We start from the raw sequence: 19747 nt of genomic DNA, 5'->3' as shown, positions 1-19747 counted from the left end.
GAAACCTGGAAGGGGGAAGCAAGGGGAAGAAGGGGAAGGGGAAGCTCAGGGTTCAGGGGTGGGGGTCTCGCCAGCCCAACTGTTTCCTAGCACCGCAGATGCGGGGGCCTCAACATCCCCAGGGGGCTGGGGAAGGGATGGAGGATGTGGAAGAGGTGGAGGAAGAAGCAGGAGGGGGAGAAGGAGTGGGAGGAGGAGCGGTAGCTGGGGAGGCAGCAGGCGCTGGAGCAACAGGAGGCAGCACACTCTGCACCAGGGCCTGCAGGTGTTGGCAGATGGCACGGCCCCGGGTAAGCTGCTCCCACTGGAGCTGCAGGTCTTCTTGCACCCAGTTCTGGAGGGTGCGGTGCAGGGCTCACAATGCCCCCAGGTGCTGATGTTGGTACCCCTGCACTGCATGGGTGGTCCTGTGGAGCCCTCGGGTGTGGGAGCATGTCCCAGGCGGGGTGGTGCGCTGTGCACATGCAACTGGTGCGACTGTGGTCAGTTATCCCTGGGTACACAGTGGGTGAAGCCCAGCCCCCCCGTTCAAGGTGAGGATTAACATTCCCTGCACCATCAGAGCCGATGTGCTTGCACATAGCAGGTCATTCTGAACATGGCCTATCCCCAGGAGTGGGAGCTGCCCTGCGATGGCACCCATACCCCTGTGCTGTGTATAGTGTGGGTGAGGTGGGGGGGAGATGTCCCCTGCCTCTGTGTAGAATGGCCTTGTGGAGGAAGGGCGTCCTGCTGTGTCCCACCCCGGGGTTAGGAACATGTCATATCTCTTCACACACACGTGTGGCTAACAGGCCAAGGCTCCGGTGTGGCAGCCAGCTGGGGCCACGTGCCCAGGGGTGGCATGGCACATGCTCACACGTGCTCAGGTTGCTGCGTGATCCGTGGTAAGCAGGCCCATGCGCGCGGTCCCTGGTCTCCCTTCCCGCCCCCCAATAAGGGGACAGTGATGGCACTTACATGTTGTTGCTTTTGTAGTAAAAAGAGGAACTAGCTGTTCAGACCCATTTCTCAAAGACTAGGTTGCACGTACTACCTGAGTCAGGGAAATTTGTTAATTGCTTAAGTAAGCTATACTGGTGGTCGTTACTGAGTGGAATAAAGTTGAAGTATGCTAACCAATAATGTTACAACACGAAGCTAAGCTAACAAATCAAGACATACCAAGTTAGATAAGGAAGTCCAAGAAAGTTATAAAAAAGGATGCTTAGCCAACGCCCAGGGTCGACTCTGTTTTGAGCAATAGCTCCTTAGTCGAACATGTTTGCAAACAATAAAATGGAGTTGGACCCAGCCTGAGTGTGTGACTCTCTTCTTGGGGCAAATTGACTTAGCCTCCAGGGGACGAAACTAGCAATTTATGCAACACTTTCTCAGATGACTCTGGTGACTAGTCTGCTGGCACACCTCTGGGGTCCTGCAGGTCCTGCTCCATGCCCTGGTCAGGGCCCTCTGCTCCAGGATTTATCTACTGTCCCTTTTCCATCTTTCACTGACCCACATACAAGAAAAATAGAAAGTTACTAAGGCTTGTGGAACAGTGACCACTCCCACCAATTGGTATAGCTCTGCCAGCAAAACCTTCTACTGTAGATCTGCCCACAACAATTTTGATTGTCAGGGTGCATTTTCTTATGACTTACATCTTGGACCATTATAGTCTGTTCATACTTTACTGTCACCCCAGCTTCTGACAACCAGTTGCAGTGGATTGTGCTTCCCCGTGGCACATGAAGGGAAAAGTCTCTGCTTTCCACCAAGCACTGGGACTTACTCAGGCTGACCCTTGCACAAGGAAAAACAGAATGAGCAGAAAAATTCTTGATTCCTTGATATTCTTGAGGAATAATCTGGCCCTAGAAACATGTGATAGATTCCCCCCCTTCCCCGCAAAAGCATGTGAAGATCACTGTTCCACAAGCCTTAGTAACTTTCTATTTTTCTTGTATGTGGGTCAGTGAAAGATGGAAAAAGGACAGTAGATAAATACTACTAGCCTTGGTGTTATGTTGTGTAAAGAGATATCTCCTCTTAGGCTATGTCTAGACTGCAAGCCTCTTTCGAAAGAGGCTTTTTCGAAAGATACTTTCGAAAAAGCTTATTTCAAAAAAGAGCATCTAGACTACAATCAGTACTTTCGAAAAAGCAAGCTGCTTTTTTGAAAGAGAGCACCCAGGCAGTCTGGATGCTCTCTTTCGAAAAAGCACAGTTTGCATTACATAGCGCCTTTTTTCAAAAGAGCACTTTCGAAAAATGCGTTATTCCTTGTGACGAAAGAAAAGCCACGTTCTTTCTATTTAATTTAGAAAGAACACAGCTGTAGTCTAGACGCAGGTGAGGTTTTTTCGAAAAAAGGCGACTTTTTTCGAAAAAACCCTGCAGTCCACAGCCTCAGAGAGGGAACACACATCCATCCACAGTTCAGGATGCTCTAGATTGGCCAGGAATATTGCCACAACCAAGCATATAGCTATAAATCATCCTGCTTAATTTGATGGGACTGCATTATGATTATTAAACAAACGGTATTAGCATATTATTTTTGGAAACATACATCACTAGAACATTTATCTTGTTAGTATGAGTAATCTACCACTTTCCACTGTGAAGGGATTTAACAAAATGGCGTGATGAAAAGATAACAACAAGGGAATTACTTTGGTTTGTACATCAACTCTGTGTCCCGAGGGTCATGTCTGTGAAACTGAGTAGCAAAATTCTGATCATGCTGACTAGTAAAAAGAAGATAGTTTCTCTCTTATTCTCATTGGCTTCACATACACTCCACAGTTATTTTGGAATAAGCTCTTCCAGATATTTATTCCAAAACAGATTATTTTCAAATAACACGTCTATACTGCAGGAAAGCCTCAAAATTAGTCCGAGGCAGGCTTCCCTAATATAGACGTGCTATCTCGATTTACAGCCCCAGGAGGAATAACTTAGAATGGCCCTGGTGAGGGGCCATTTTGAAATAGCAGAAGTGGAGCATCTACACATGCCTTATTTCAAAAGGCGTTATTCTTCATACGAATGAGGTTTAGAGAAGTCAGAACAATCCATTTGTTATTTTGAAATTATTTCAAAATAACAGAATTGCTGTGTAGATGCTCACATAGTTATTTTGGAATAATGGCCGTTATTCAGAAATAACTTTTCTGTGTGGACCCACCCCTTGATAGCAGGATGATTGTTGACTGAATTTGCAGCACTTGTTAAGCAATTATATATATACAGAAACTGGTCCATTTATTTTAATTAATTAGAATCTGGCTGAATTGGGACATGAAAGGGCCTTCTTTCTGTGCCTGAAGCCCATTCTAGTTTCATACAATAATGAAAGTCTTCTCTTATATCATAAAATGCCAATAGACTCTATTGTATTTCTGTTCCCTACAGGCCCACAGTCACTCATTGCTTTTTATAGAAACTCTGTTTGCTTCCAGCATTTTTGCAAGAAAACCCAAACCCATTTGACTGTTTTTGTTAGAAATGAAAACAATCTGGTCCAGTTTTGCCCCAAAGTTCATTAAGGTTAGTAAACCAAGCAGAGCCTAATTTTCAGTGATTGTTTCAGGTTTCCAGCAGTTACTTCTCTGTTTTCTTTTATATCAAAACCAGGTAAAACTTGCCAATTTGATTTGAATTTTTGGGCTTGTTCAAATCTGAATCATAACTCAGTGAACCTGACTGAAGCAAGCCAGAAAAAGGTTCACCTGTGAACAGAAACCAAAGCATTTTCCAGTGCTAGTTTTTACCACCAAGAATTCATTTCCTTACAAGCTTCTCTCTACCTTTGTTTAGAAAATACCAAAATAAACATGATGCCAGCGGTTTCAGAATTTATTTCAAATTTCTTTTAGGGAGGTGTGCTAATAGCTTTCAGACATGTTACATGGTGGGGCACTATCCAGACCAGTGAGAGGTTGCCTACCTACAACACCTTGGTGCCCACCACATGGCAGAGGTGATTTATTTTCCAAAATTGGGTGCTCTGCAGTGTCTAGCCCTCTCCTGGACTATTTGGAAATATCAAGGTTTGTTTTCTCCTTTAAAGAGACAAAAGCACATTACAAGAAATTAACTTGGCAGTGGCAAATACCAGCCTGCAGACCAGATCTGATAGATCACTGTAGAAGTTTCAACCCCCTTAGCTGAAGGATCCATTTTTCTCAGCTTGCAAGAGTTCTGACCCCTTGTGGGTCCTGTGACCAATGCCAAGATGGTTTCTCCAACTAGCTGTTTTGTCCCCAGACTCAGGATGATGTCACCTGTCCTACCCTTTCTGTGGGCTTCCCATCTCCCTGCTCATTTGTATGTACGTATGGCTTCCACTGTTTTTAGTCACACCTTGCTTAACTTCATAGGAGATAAAGAGACGGCAGCTATCTAGCTTTCTGGGGAGGAACCTGTTTCTCCCCATGTTTGGTCACAGATATTAATACATAGCTATCTGATATTATGCTTTAACCACCAGTGTTAAATGATTGATTCAATTAGTTATCATGTAACACTCAGAAATGCCCCCGTCTTTATAGCCCAGGTAAAGTTGCTCTCTGATAGAGCACAGAGATCATGCTGTCTTCTATCCCACTTGATAGCTTTTTACCTTATATGTAAATGGACCATCATTGCCTCTGCCTGATGACTAAGCTGAACAGACAAATGATATGCAGTTGTCTGAATAGGTCAGACTGGTTTTATGTGTTGCTCCCCAAACACATTTTAAGAACATACTTGTAGCACATATTCATAATGACCCATGACTTACTAGTTTTTGAATGAAAACTCACGTGCCAGCTCTTAAATAGAGATGACAACTGTGTTAAGTGTCAGAATATGACAGAGTATGTCAGTCATGAGTCACAAATAGGCCCCAGTGTCACAATTATATTCAGTCCTTTACCTAAATATGTTAGGGTGGAAAGAAGTATAACCTACATACAGAGGAGTAAGGCAATTTACTTACCGATTCTGTGGTATGGAATTTGTGCACAGAGAATGAATTCATATCCTTGCAAGAGACTACAGCTGGAGTCTTTCCCAAGAATCTTCTATATATACTAAAAGTAGAAATTTTAATAGGATTCATTTCTCTGATCGGGAATCCAGTACCAGTCTTTACCATAAGACAATTACACACATGCACACACATAATTTCAAATGCCTTCTTATGTATAACAAGTGCAAAGTTGATCCATTACAATACAGCCCACACCACAGTTATAATGCACACTGGCTAGACTAACATCATTAATAAATATAACATAGGGCCTCATACACAACCACACAAAATACACACCCAACCATACAAAATATAGAGTTGGGACTTCTGGCCCCTGGAGATCTGCTTTTATATTGGCTTGCACTGGGTATTATGTTGACAATTACATAACACATTTGGTTGTACAACATAAGCAATTGTTCAGCATCCACAATACTGAGCACATGCTAGGGTTGCAAACCCTCCAGGATGGTCCTGGAGTTTCCAGGAATTAAAGATTAATCTTTACTTAAAAATATTGTCATGTGATGAAGCTTCCTGGAATATGTGCAACCAAAATTGGTGACCCTGGCATATACACAACTTCAAATAAAAGGAAAAACAGTGATAATTACTGTAACTTTAGACTCACATATTATCTTTGATTCAATAATTTTGCTTCCAATCTGGCATTTTTCCAGTCTCAGTCCCACTGACTTTTGTAAAACTGCTAGAAACCAGAACTGAGATCCAACGCACAGATCAGGCTGGGTTACCCTGGTAGATCCATCATGTCCTTGCAAGGCTGGGCTGGATCTGATCAGTACTCAACATGGCTGCCTAGTTTGTACCCCTGATAGTGCTAACTACTAATTGGTCAGGAGCTTCCAGCTTCTAACTGCCTAACCTTAGTAAGGATATAAGAGTTTTAAAAATCAAACTCAAAATTCTATCCTAGGCAACTAACAGGCATCTATACTAACAAAAATTAGGAAAAAATGACCCAATCCTGTATCCTTCTAAGTTCTATTCCTCAATGAAGTGTTCCAAATGAGTTTCAAAACAGCTGCTGAGTAAAGTTAACAACTTCCTGCAGACCCCTGGTATGCTGAAATAGCAACTACTTCTCTGAGGTGACACAGGATTGCTTGTTGTTTTTAAAGTTATAGACTACCATGGCTACCCCTCTGAGACTTACTTCCATGTAGTTACTCAGGGTTTTATATTGTCACGTCTGGGAATGTTTCCATATCAACTCAGAGCAGGTAGACACAGCAGCTGTAATTACAGCAATAAGTGGTTTTGGCGAAACACCACAAAATAAGAAAAAAGAAATTGGAGTTACAGATGGTATTAAACATTTGGCATGCATCTTTTCAGTGCTGTAAAATAAAATATATTCCCTTTCTTTAGTTGTAGAGCTGTTGAGAACTGCCTCTTGACACTTACCCCACTCACCTTTTCCAAAATAGAAAAATAAAACATTGATTTTCCCCAGATACAGTCAAAGATCTAATTTCAATGATTGGGTCATTTTTTCCTAATTTTTGTTAGTATATATGCCTGTTAGTTGCCTAGGATAGAATTTTGAGTTTGCTTTTTAATACTTTTATATCCTTACTAATATGTGTGAATAAAGAACAAAGATACTGTGTTGCTTCTGCCAAGCCAGATGGGTTTGTTAGTATAATGAGAAAAGATAAGCGATAGAGCTAAAGTGTTTCTGGTTTTGGCAAGAGTTTAATATTTACTACCTCAGCTTCTATTGAAAGGTAATATCACAGAAGATGTGGTAGGGGATGAGGGGGAGAGAAACACTAAAGCCAGATCAACACTAGACCTGGAAGGTTGGCTTAAGGTACGCAACTTGAGTCACATAGAAAATAAGGGGATACAGAGATTCTATTTTTTTTCTTTCTTTTCTCTTCAGCATCTGAGGAAGTGAGTGGTAGCTCATGAAAGCTTATGCCCTAATTCCCTAATACATTTTTCAGTCTTCAGAGTGCCACTGGACTCTTTGTTGTTATCGATGAAACAAAACTCAAATGGATACCTCTCAGAAACCTTCAGAGGGGTAGCCGAGTTAGTCTGTAAGGCCATGTCTAAACTACTTCCCTTTGTTGGAGGAGTTCAGGATCTTTTGAAAGGGGTCATTTCTATTGAAAATGCCCTGTCTAAACTGCTGGGTTTTTTTGAAAAGCCCCGTTTTGAAAAAAAGCGGCGGCCGCCATTATGCAAATGGAGCTTGGGATATTTAAGTTCTGGCTTCATTTGCACTTTCAATACGTCTAATTTATATCTCTCTGACGACAGAGGGGTGTAGTTTAGATGTAGCCTAACTGGAAAAACTTAAAAAAAAAACAATGAATAGTGTAGCAGCACCTTAAAGACTAAAAAACCATGGAGAGGGTATCATGAGCTTTTGTGGGTTGTGCCCACACATGTTCATAATACCATCTACATGTTTTGTTAGTCTTTTAGGTGCTGCTAGACTGTTCATTGTTTTTTAAAAGTTTTTCTCAGAAATTTGTTACTCTAAAAAATACCTATTGATTTCAATGGGAGTTTGAGTAAAGGGCTTCAGGAATATTTCCTTATTTCTTTCTGTTATATCATGTGGATGAACATTCCTATTCAGTGCTAGTATCTATTACATGATGAAAGTATGTCAGTGTCTATACTACAGCCTTCTTTTTGCTGATGTAATTTCCCTTCTACACCGACATCAGTACTCGAGCTCCACAAGAGGTGTGAGGCTTATGTTGGTATAGTTAGGGCGACGCAATGTCTGTGTAGACACTGCATCCCTTACATTGGCTGTTGGATAGCTTGTCAATTGTTTCACAGCAGGAGCAGTGACATTCACAAAACAGTTGAGCGCATAGAGTCCAGCTGCACTTCACTCCCCAGAAGAGCTGAGGAGCTGACATGCTCCTGACTGGGAGCTGGTGGTCAGGAGAAGATTTGGGGGCTTCCTCCCCCTTGCATCTGAGAAGCCCCAGAAACATCAGACCCACTCCCTGCCAGGAGTCTGGCAGCCTGGTCAATTCCACAACAGAGAGCAGGTGGAGGAGGCAAGAAGCCATGGCACTTGGATCCCACTTCCCAGGGGCAAGAAGTCCTGGGAAGTTTCTCCCAGCCTCCAGTAGGAAACAGGGAAGGAAGAAGCCCCAGACAGCTTCCCAGCTCCCTGAAGGGGAATAAGGGCAGCCTGCCAGGAGCTCGGGCACCTATGGGGCAGCCAGGCTTCTGTCAGGAATCTGCCAGTTGAACTGAGACCAAATTCTCAACTCTCCACACTGCCCTTCTTACCCTGAGCTATACCGGTGAGGATACGCAGCATGGGCCCAGGGAGGATATTGTGCATATACATCACCAAAGCAATTACAGGCAGTCCCCGAGTTACGCGGATCCGACTTATGTCGGATCCGCAGTTACAAACGGGGTTTGCTCCGCGCCTCCCTGGTCTGCTGGAGACCAGCAGACCAGGGAGACGGGGAGCAAAACCTCTGAGGACGCTGGCAGCGGGACAGCCGCAGCACGTCTGGGCTGTCCCGCTGCCTGCGTGCTCTGTGGCTTTGCTCCGCGTCTCCCTGGTCTGCTGGAGCATGAGGGCAGCGGGACAGCCCAGACGCGCCGCGGTTGCCCCTCTGCCGGTGTCCTCAGAGGCATTGCTCCCCATCTCCATGGTCTGCTGGTCTCCGCAAAGCTGCGGAGGACCCGGGCGGCGGGACCGCGGTGCGTCTCGGTCTGCCGCCCGCGTCTCCCTAGTCTTCTGGGGGGGCGGGAGGGGCGCAGCTAGTACACCCCTCCCCCCCCAGGAGACCAGGCTTTTCTCCGGACGCCTGTGGTAGAGCAGTTGGGGCGCTGCCGATTGGTCCCGCAGTGCCGCTCTGAGCGCTACTGGACCAACCCGGCAGCACCCCAGCTACTCTGCCCCAGGCGTCCTGATTCAGCCGCTGCTAGTCAGTTTCAGCAGCGGCTGACTTGGGGACGCCTGGGGCAGAGCAGCTGGGGTGCTGCTGGGTTGGTCCAGTAGCGCCGAGGAGCGGTGCTATTGGAGCAACCCAGCAGCACCCCAGCTGCTCTGCCCCAGGCGTCCCCAAGTCAGCCGCTGCTGAAATTGACCAGCGCTGACTACAGGAAGCCCAAGGCAGAGTTGCTCTGCCCCGGGCTTCCTGGAATCAGCCGCTGATCAGTTTCAGCAGCAGCTGACTTGTGGACGCCTGGGTTTCTTAAGTTGAATCTGTATGTAAGTCAGAACTGGCGGTCAGTTTCAGCAGCGGCTGATGCCAGTTCCGACTTACATACAGATTCAACTTAAGAACAAACCTACAGTCCCTATCTTGTACATAACCCGGGGACTGCCTGTATTGCAATGGCTGTGAGTTGACCTAAAATAGGCTAATAGTGTAGATGTCTAGTGTTAACGTTCTCTCAGTAAGAAGATATGAAGTCTGATTCTCCCCTCCATTATTCCAGTTTTATGTCATCGTATCAGCACTGCGCTCAATGGAGTTATACCAGTTTAGAACGCTGCGTAACCCAGAGGAGGATGTTTAGAAATGTAAAACTGAAATGTTAATACTAATTTTCATGGTCTTGATCGTCCAAATGGTAAAAAACATATCTCTGAGATTTAATTGGTCCCTTTCTTTTAAACACAAATCTTTCAATGAGCCAGAAACACTTTAGCAGCCTTTGAATTAAAACAACATGTGCACACTTAGATGAGATATTCCCACAATATTATAGGCTGGCGTCATTTATTCCCTTTTTAAATATAACTGAGGGAGATTATATATTTTCGTAGTAATCGGTGATAAAAGTCCCTAGACTTGAAAAATGAATGCTCTGCACTTTTTATGACTTCCAATGCATTTTGATGCTGGTGTATTTCTAGTAGTAGTGTATTTATGAGTGTTATTCTCTACTGTTTTTGGTCTACACTGAACCTATGTATGTAGGTTACTGGCGGTTCCCTAGTGAGAGCCTTTGCGACCCACATGAGGCTTGTGAGAAACAGACTGCCAAATGAAGTGTAGAAAAGTCTGCTATTGTAATGTATCACAGACATCGGCTCTGCAGGATGCCTGCAGAAAGAAAAATAAGATGCTTGTTGAAATGTGTTGTAAGCAATTCCATCAAATATTATCCCAGAGGTAGCGCCTGCTGGTCTGTCTTCCTAATAATATATCATTTTGTAAAAGTAAAAATAAAAAATAAAAATAAAAAATTAATCACAATCCTTGTTTTTGTTTAAATAAAAAGTATATTTTGTTCAAAATGATTGTCCTTACTGATCTATACCATTCCTATGGATAAGGGAAAGTGAGTTTATTTACAATTGTGAACCCAGCCAAATCCTTCCTCAAAACCCATAGGTGCAGGAAATGAAGGGGAGAGGAGAAAGTGGAGGTGCTGGGGGTGCTGTTGCACCCACAGGTTTGAAGTGGTTTCCATCTCATATAGGCTTACAGTTTATTTCATTGGCTCTTTGAACCTCTATTATACAAATTGTTCCTGCTTCACTTCCCATGCAACAACTTCAGGCTTCCTCTCTCTAATGCCCATCAGGTATAGGTATCACCCCAGTAGAGACTATCAAACCAGTCTGAGTGGCAATAGGTCCACAGAGGCCAAGAGTGCTGAAACTGCTAGGGATAAGTTTGCTGCTGCTCTTCTGACCCTGGCTGGAGGGGAATTGCTTTTTCAGATAGTGAATGCCTTGCATTAGTGGGGAAAATGGTTAGAGAACTGTGGGACAATGAAGATGAAGAAGTTCCTGGTGGTGTTTGAGGTAGCTGCACAGGGTTTCTGCAGTGGCCTGTGCATATTTGGATCTATTTTATTTTAACATTTTGAGGGCTCTTGTTCAGGGTGTAGGTAGAAATATCTCTGCATCATGTAAATAAACACATAATATCTAATCTGATTCCCTCACTGATTTGCTGCGGGCCCTAAAACTGACTACCACTGAGCTGAGGGAGTAATAATATATTTACATACTATCATGCAAAATGTAGTCAAAGGATATTATTAAGGTTGCAGAGTCAAGCACGGAAATGATAGGAAATGATAGGATTAAGATTCCATGTATAACCTTAATTTGCACCCCCCTTGTGAAGACAGTCTTTCATTACGTGGTCACATACTATTTTTGTCACAACTTCATTGACTCATTCAATGGACAGGCTGGCTTGAGGTGGCGTATCAGCAGTGGCTTGTGCATGTTAATTCACTTAATTCAATAGTTTCTTTTCATTGCTGAATGTGTGCTCTCAAGCCCTATTACCTGACACAATTCAAATCCTGCTCTGAAGACAGCATTATTAATTTCCTCATGCAATTTTCTGTGGTACTAATCACATCACAACGTACCTGTAAGATGAGTTGGCATTATTCTCATTTTACAAATATGGAACTAAAGCCAGAGCTTATGGTCAAAACAATTCCACTACCTTTGGGTGCTGTTTTTTCAAAGTAGTTCCCATTGTCTGCAGCTGAGGATACTTAGTACTTCTGAAAATAGACTCTAGGGTATCGCGTTGGGCAATCAGAAAATTACAAACAGACACAATTAGTGACCACTTGTGAAAAGTTTCATTTAAATGACTTTCCAAGCAACACACAGAAACTCTGGCAGCGGCAGAGATAGTATACAGTGCGTCACAGCACTTTTTAGCTACCTCAATCACAAAATCATCCTTTCTCCTCTTGCAATACCCTGCCTCATTCATTACAGACCTTCCAGCTTCTGCTACAGATGAAGCCTATAGACAACAGCTTTCTTCACTACACTACTCTGATTTATCTCCAGAGCTGTGCATCCTGTGCACTGAATGTGGGAGGGTTACTGTCGAAAAAATAGTATGGCAATATGTTCAGGCTACCTGAATTCTGGCACTTTTCTAACTTTTGAGTGCTTAACTCTGCCACCATGATCTCTTAGACATGTGTGTGCATGTGCATATAATTTCCTAGGATTGTGAAAAAGCAAATAGGAAAACAACCCTAGATATTCCCTCATGTCGTATCATATTGACACTCACATGGGTGAACATCAGGCTGGAACTTTTAAATGCCCCACCCAGACCTCTGCCATATCAGCTAATGGAGAAACTGAAAGCAGTAGTGGGATGTTCTGGGGCCAGTAATAGAGGGGAATAAGACACACACTTTGCCAGCGGGGTTCAGAGATACTTGCTGACATGAAACTCAGGAATCTTGGGTTCCATTTCAGTATCTTTTAGAAGTCACTGATTCGCCTGCGTGTTGTCAGACCTAGTTGTTGGAGTGGAGATCAAAGTCAGACATGGGTAGCACTCTAACCAAGGTCCAAAACAGGCCAGGGCCAGAACGGAGACAAGAGTGGGTATAGAAGCCACAATCAGTAGTATAGCTAGAGGCCAGATACAGACCAAAGGTCAAAGCTGGGTGATAAGAATCTGAGGTAGTAAGAAGGAGATGCAAGGCTGGAAAGAGTCAGTAAGGGGGGGTGAACCAAGGTCAGAGAAGGACAAGACAAAAACAGGAACTGGAACCAGAATACACTGGGGCTGTGTCTAGACTGGCAAGCTTTTCCGCAAAAGCAGCCACTTTTGCGGAAAAACTTGCCAGCTGTCTAAACTGGCCGATTGATTTTGCGCAAAAGCACTGACGTTCTACTGTCCGAAATCAGTGCTTCTTGCGCAAATGCTTTGATGTTCCCGTTCGGGCAAAAGCCCTTTTCCGTAAATGCTTTTGCACACAAGGGCCAGTGTAGACAGCTGAAAACTGTTTTGCGCAAAAAAGCCCTGATGGCAAAAATGGCGATTGGGGCTTTCTTGCGCAAAACCGTGTCTAGATTGGCACGGATGCTTTTCCGCAAATGCTTTTAATGGAAAAACTTTTTCGTTAAAAGCATTTGCAGAAAATCATGCCAATCTACACGTAACCTGGGAGTCTAGAAAATCAGTTTCAGCACAAGGCACTAGCATAATTAGTGCTGTTGCACAGGCTGATTTGCAGCACTGGTGGAGATGGAGGTCATCTGACCCAGGCTCTGCTCAGGAATAAGCTACGGTTGCTTGCCTGAAGACAGACTCACTGCAGGCTATGTAGAAGAGTAGTCAGTGCAGATGAATTGTTGCCATGTGCCTGAGTAGTGACTCTCTGTGGCTCTGTTGGAGAGGTACCTCTTGAGACTCTGGGGATGGGCAGGTGCAAGCCTGCCCACATTTAAAGGTCTCTCTATTGGAGGAGCAGCTAAACAAGCAGCCCTGGTTTGGCTGCGGATTTACCTCACAGGCTGCTCCAAACCTCAATCCTCTGAGAGTCAGAAACTTTCTTCTAATTTCTAGTCTCAATTCACTCATAGCCAATTTACACCCGTTTATTGTTGTGCCAATCTTCCTGCCTTCCTGGGTGTCCAATTATTTCCCATATGACCCTGTCTTCCTCCTTTTCCTAGTCTCTTCCCTCTCTAGCTATTTTTTCTCTTTGCCCATCCAATCACCTTTATCCCTACCACATGCTAGAAACTCATGAAATCTCTCTTTCCTTTTCCCTCCACTGTCCTCCCCACTGTTTCCTTTCCCCAATCTCCTCATCCAGCTAGTCCCAGAATTCTTTTGCCTACCATCTGCTTATCCAAGAATAATGTTCTCCTCCTCCAGCCACCTGGTGTTCTGTTTTGTGCTCCAGTCTCCTTACTGGCTCCCAGTTCCTGTCCTCCCCGCCACCAGCTCCGAGTCTCAGTCTCTTTGTACTATTGGTCTCAGCTTCTCCTGCACCTTACCCCTTCAGATCACAGTCTTAGTCACGTTGTCCAGAAAGTCTCAGAGCCCATCAGTTCTCAGACAGAGTTTCTCTCTTTCCTCCCCCTTCTAATTCCAGTCTCACCAAGCTTCTTATGCCAATCTACTCCTTACCCTCCCATCGGTCTTGTGCTCTGTTCATTTTAGTCACACAAGTTCTGCTTCCAAGATTCCTGGGCACCAATGATGGGTCATTAAAACTTAGGAGAAACAGACTCCTTACTCTCCATTGTGGTATCTTGTCCCACCTTCATCTGGAGCAGTTGGGAACAACAATTACTGGATAAATCCTCATACCCCTGGGCGGCAGCATGCTCCACTGTTCTGTGAGGATGACTCGTAAGCAGCCTGGTGGGCACTAGGAGCCTCAAGTAGATAAAGCATACTTAGTGGGGATAGACTATTCAGAGATTTTAGTTGCTAAATTCTAAGAAATGTGTACTGAGCATGTGTGAACTGAGATTCTTTTCACAAGCATATAACTTGGTAAAATTTTAGTAGATTTTCATGGAGAGGGTAAAAGGTGCCCTTGTTATATTTCTGAATCCATACTCCAAAAGTTGAGGGCAGTCAGAAGGTATTTTTAAAATTCTCCCTCGCCGCCCCATGTTATCTGAATGCCGACTAACACGGCTACATTTCTATCACAAATATGTGTTAGTCTGCTTACATTTCAATAGACAACCTCAGATGGATGACTGAAAGCCGTTTAATCAAGAAAAGTACAACAGATATGACTGACTTATTCTGACAAAGTCTGAAACTGCATTACTAAGCACTGCACCAGGAGATAACAAATCAGAAATTTCAGTCTAAGTCTGCTATTATATCATGAAGAGGGATATTATCAATAGAATTAATTAGAAACCTACTTCAGTTCCCCTGAATTCCTTTTTTTGCCTCTTCTTTTAGTTTGAAGAGGAAATGGTACACTTTTAAACTGCTAAATTAAAGATTCAAGAGGGTATCCTTAGTATATGAGGAACCCTCCCAACCTTTTAATTTAGAAAATCATATAAACTTATCTGAACTGACAGTTTTTTCTTATCCTGAACCTGTAAATGAATTTTTTCACTTGGCCATTCAGAAAATATGCTAATATAATATTCTGCGACATGCATTTCACAGCTGATAACTCTCAATCTTATCTCAGAAATTAATATATTAACGCTTGACTCTTTTGCTCTGCATGATTTCCATTTATTTACATTTTTACATAAAGGATTTGCAAACCTCATTTCCAGATAATTCAAGAACAGAAGAATATTCAATAGGTTACAGCTTTAGATATAACCTTTGCCTTGATGGTAACTGCTTCTTACATGGCAATAGAGAGAAGAAATAGTTGTATGATTTAATCAACTTACCCAGTAGTTGCCCTGAGTAGAGATTAGTCTGAAGTGTGACCACTCTGTTGCTTTCTAGTTGGATTTCGTGCCTCCTGATCCCAGAGACACAAATGATTTTTTCCCATGCATGTGAAAAAATACACCTTTACTTCTAGTGGGAGGTGAAATGTAAAGATAATTTCCTGGTAAGCCCCCTGAATGTACACCTCTTTGTGATAATTAGAATAGCCAAGGTTAATTGGAGCAGTCGACCTGCCCAACTAATCTGGTTGCTGCCTTCCTTATATGAAGACTGCATCCTTCCCTGACACATCCTGAGGAACATTTGTGTATGTATCAGTGTGTCTTTTTTTGTCTCCTCAGTGCCAGGAACAAGGAAACCAATAATGATAATGAACTAGATCAGGATAGTATAGTCATACAGTGAAAGGACCTTCCAAAAGCAAATCTTTCCACACAAAAGGGAAAAGCACAATCTCAGATGAACAGTGGTGGACTCACCAGATGGTGAGTCATGGTCTCACCAGCAGTTTGCGTCTTTAAAACAAGATGAAAGATCTTCCCCTCAAAAAAGAAAAAGAAAATGCTGATGTCCAGCTACCTGGAGAAGTTCTGTGGCCTGAATGCAGGGGCTCAGCCTGAGTGATCATAATGGTCCCTTGTGGCCTTGAAATCTGAATACATGACATCCTTCTTCCACAGAACACTCTACATCAGCATAGGCAATTCTGTGATCCAGGGTTTAGGCCGGTGCAGAGGTTGGAGACAGAATATGTCTGCACTGAAGGTGGAAGGTGTAATACACAGCTCAAGTAGACATACCCATACCTTGGTTGAGCTAATGTCCTATAACTGCCTAACCCACCTTAGTCATAATAGCATGGGTAGCGGAGTGAGCTAGCCACTTTGCGTATGGGACTAGGTTCAGGATTGTACTTGGAGTGACTACCCCATCCTGCTACCCATGGTGCTGCAGCTTCACTTCCACGTATAGCACTCAAGTTTGATTGTAGTTAGTGAGGGTATGTCTACTCAGTCTGAGAATGGCACCTCCTGGGTACTGTTAAACATACCCTCACTGGGCCAGAGGGGAGTCAGGAGGAGGGGATTAAGGCTGGGGGACACACATTGTTTCCCTCCAGCATCATGGAAATAATTCATAAAAGATTGTACTCTCATCTTATACGACTTTGATAGAGATGTAGCCATGTTAGTCTGGTCTAGCTAAAACAAAAGACAGAACTTGTAGCACTTTAAAGACTAACAAGATGGTTTATTAGGTGATGAGCTTTCGTGGGCCAGACCCACTTCCTCAGATCAATTTATGGAAGAAAATTGGCATGACCAGGACTTTGAGAGGCTGGGGGAATGAGCTAGTCCAATAATATTACATCATACTTCTATAGCACCTTGGACAAAATAGAATTACAATAATAAATACCAAAGAGGGCAGATTACTGCTGCAAACCTGGTTAAATGGCTACAATGGTTACAATGGTTTAATCCTGGTTAAATGGCTACAAAACCAGGATGACCTGGTTAAATGGCTACAATCCATCAAAATGCACTGTAATACAGCCAGTCTTAAAGTTATGCATGTGGGAGCCGAGAATATGGGTTACACTTATAGGATAAGAAACTCAATATGGGTTATACTTACAGGATTGGAAAGCAGTGTCTCAGAGAAGAACTTGAACGGCATCCTCCATAATTGCCGCTCAAGAGGTCTCAGTGCAAGGATGTGGCAAAATGGGCTGCTGTAGTCCTTGGATGTATAAAAAGGGGACTATCAAATGGAGGTAGAGAAATGATCTTGCCTCTCTACATAAAACTGGTAAGACCATTACTAGAACTCTGTGGTCCTGTTCTGGTGTACTTACTTGAGAAGCTTCAAAGGGGTAGTTGAGTTAGTCTGTAACTGGAAAAACTTAAAAAACAATTAATAGTTCTTAGAAACTAACAAAACCTTAGAAACTAACAAAACATGTAGATCATGAGCTTCTTCATTATGCCCACAAAAGCTCATGATGCCATCCACCTGTTTCCTTAGTCTCTAAGGTGCTGCAAGTTTTTACTTAAGAAGAATATGGAAATATTGGAGAGAGTTCAAAAGAGGACCAAAAATGATCCAGTAACTGGGAAAGCAGTCTTATTATATGAGGCTTATGGAGTCTAACTTATTGAACAGAAGGTTTGAGAAGTGAATTGATCACTGTATCTAGGTATCTAAAGGCATAATATATGGGGAGTGAGTGTCAATCTAAGGGTGCATCTACACAGCAGCGTTATTTTGGAATAATGGCCACTATTCCAAAATAACAATGCAAGCATCCACACAGGAATTCTGTTATTTTGAAATAATTTTGAAATGACAGATGGCTTATTCCGACTTCTGTAAACTTTGTTCCATGAGGAATAATGCCTATTCTGAAATAGCTATTTTGAAATAGCTGTAGTGTGGATGCTCCACTGCTGCTATTTTAAAATAGCTCCTTTGCAGGGCCATTCACACTAATTACCCCCAGTGCCTCCAGGGACTCTAAATTGAGGTAGCATGTGCACATTAGGGAAGCCTGCCTTAGACTAATTTTGAGGCTTTCCTGTAGTGTAGACATGCTATTTCAAAATAAGCTATTTCAGAATATTTCTTTCAGAATAGCTTGTTTTGAAATAAACATGCAGTGTAAACGTACCCTAACAGGCATAAAAGCTTCAAAGATCAAGTCAGATAAATTCCCTAGCTGTGAGGGCAACTAAACATTGGAATAATTTAACAGGGAATGTGGTGGATTCACCAGCAGTCGGAGTCTTTAAAACAAGATGAGCGATCTTTCAAACAGATAATGCTGATATGCAGCTACCTGGAGAAGTTCTCTGGCCTGAATGCAAGGGCTCCAGCTGAATGATCATAGTGGTCCCTTGTAGCCTTGAAACCTGAAACCCTGAGACCTCCCCCACAGTTTATTCCCTTCCTTAACGAGCCATGGGAAAAACAGGAAACTCTGTATTGCCCTCATTATGCTCATTATAACCATTGTAGAGCTGCCTTAAGATGATGACTATAATCAAATCTCATGCTTCAGGGCTTCAGAAGGTCTCATGTAAGTGTCAGAAAGGAATGTTTTCTTCCAATGCATATACATGATTATACTGATTATACATGTATTGGATGAGAGGTTGTTTACCTTCCTATGGAGTATCAAGGAGAGACCATCACTGGAGGCAGGACACGGGATAAGGTACACCAGTGCGTTGAGGTGGCACAGTAGTGGGTTATAGGATGAAATGTAATGGATGTAATATACAGGAGGCTAGACTAGATAATCTAATGGTCCCTTCTGGTCTTGAACTCTATTAAACCATGGCCACGTCTACACTATGAGGTAAGGTCAAACCTTTTATGGTCAGTTTCTAGGCACTTGATTTTGCAAAGTCTGTGTAATCACTGTGGGGAAGAAGTGAATATTGTCCAAAGTACTGTATCCACATTAGGGAGCCTACTGTTGACTCAGAGAGCAATTCTGCATTCTGGGCTCTGATCCCAGTGCCCTTGGAACCAAAGCTCTGCAGTGGGAGGTTATGGGTTCACGTCATGAACTCATCTAGTCCTTCCCCCCTTGCATGACATCAATGGTAAGCAGTATGCTCACGTCTTTTTGTGCCCTGGCCACCTGTACAGATGCCAAAGTAGTGTGAGCATGGATCCTGGTTTGCAGCAAGCCCTAATGATGCTGATGTGTGTCGTGGTACACCTAATGTCACACTACTTCAAGAGCATATGCATGTCACTCCACCAGGAAGAGGACAAGGCTGAATCTTGGCTTGCTGTGGAGTCACTGCTCACGTAAGCCCAGACGCTGAAGCAAACACAGCTGCTAGTCAATCCTGTGGACACAGTGGTATGCCAGTTCTGGCACCGTGAAACAGGCACAGACTGGTGGAACCACATTTTGATGCAGAGATGGGATGATCAGCAGTGGCTGCAAAATTTCTGAATGCATAAGGTCACTTTCTTGGAACTTTGTGAATCGCTTTCCCCTGCCCTGAGGCACCAGAATACCTGAATGAGACCCACTCTGACCCTGGAGAAGTGCATGGCAATAGCCTTAGGGGGAAGCTTGCAACCTCAGACAGCCACCACTGAGTTGGGAATCAGTTTGGAGTGGAAAAATCTACAATGGGGGCTGTTGTCATACAAGTAGCCACGGTGATCAATACCATTCTGCTACGGAGGGTTGTGACTCTGGGAAATGTGGATACCATAGTAGATAGCTCTGCCGCAATGGGATTCCCTAACTGCAGTGGAGTGATAGATGGAATACATATCCCCATCTTGGCTGCTGACCACCTTGGCAAGGAGTACATCAACCTCAAGGGGTACTTCTCCATGGTGCTGCAGGTGCTGGATCACAAAGGCTGTTTCACTGACATCAGAGTGGGATGGTTGGGAAAGGTGCATGATATGCACATCTTTAGGAACTCCTTCCTCTTCTGAAAGATGCATGCTGGAACTTTTTTCCCCAGAGAAGAAAAATAAGAATTGGTGAGGTGGAAATGCTTATTGTGATCCTTGGAAGCTTAGCCTACCCCTTGCTCTCAGAGCTCATGAAGCCATA

Source organism: Pelodiscus sinensis, chromosome 2 (genome assembly GCF_049634645.1).
Source record: "Pelodiscus sinensis isolate JC-2024 chromosome 2, ASM4963464v1, whole genome shotgun sequence".
NCBI classification, from domain to species: Eukaryota; Metazoa; Chordata; order Testudines; family Trionychidae; genus Pelodiscus; species Pelodiscus sinensis.
This window is presented reverse-complemented; position numbering follows the sequence as displayed.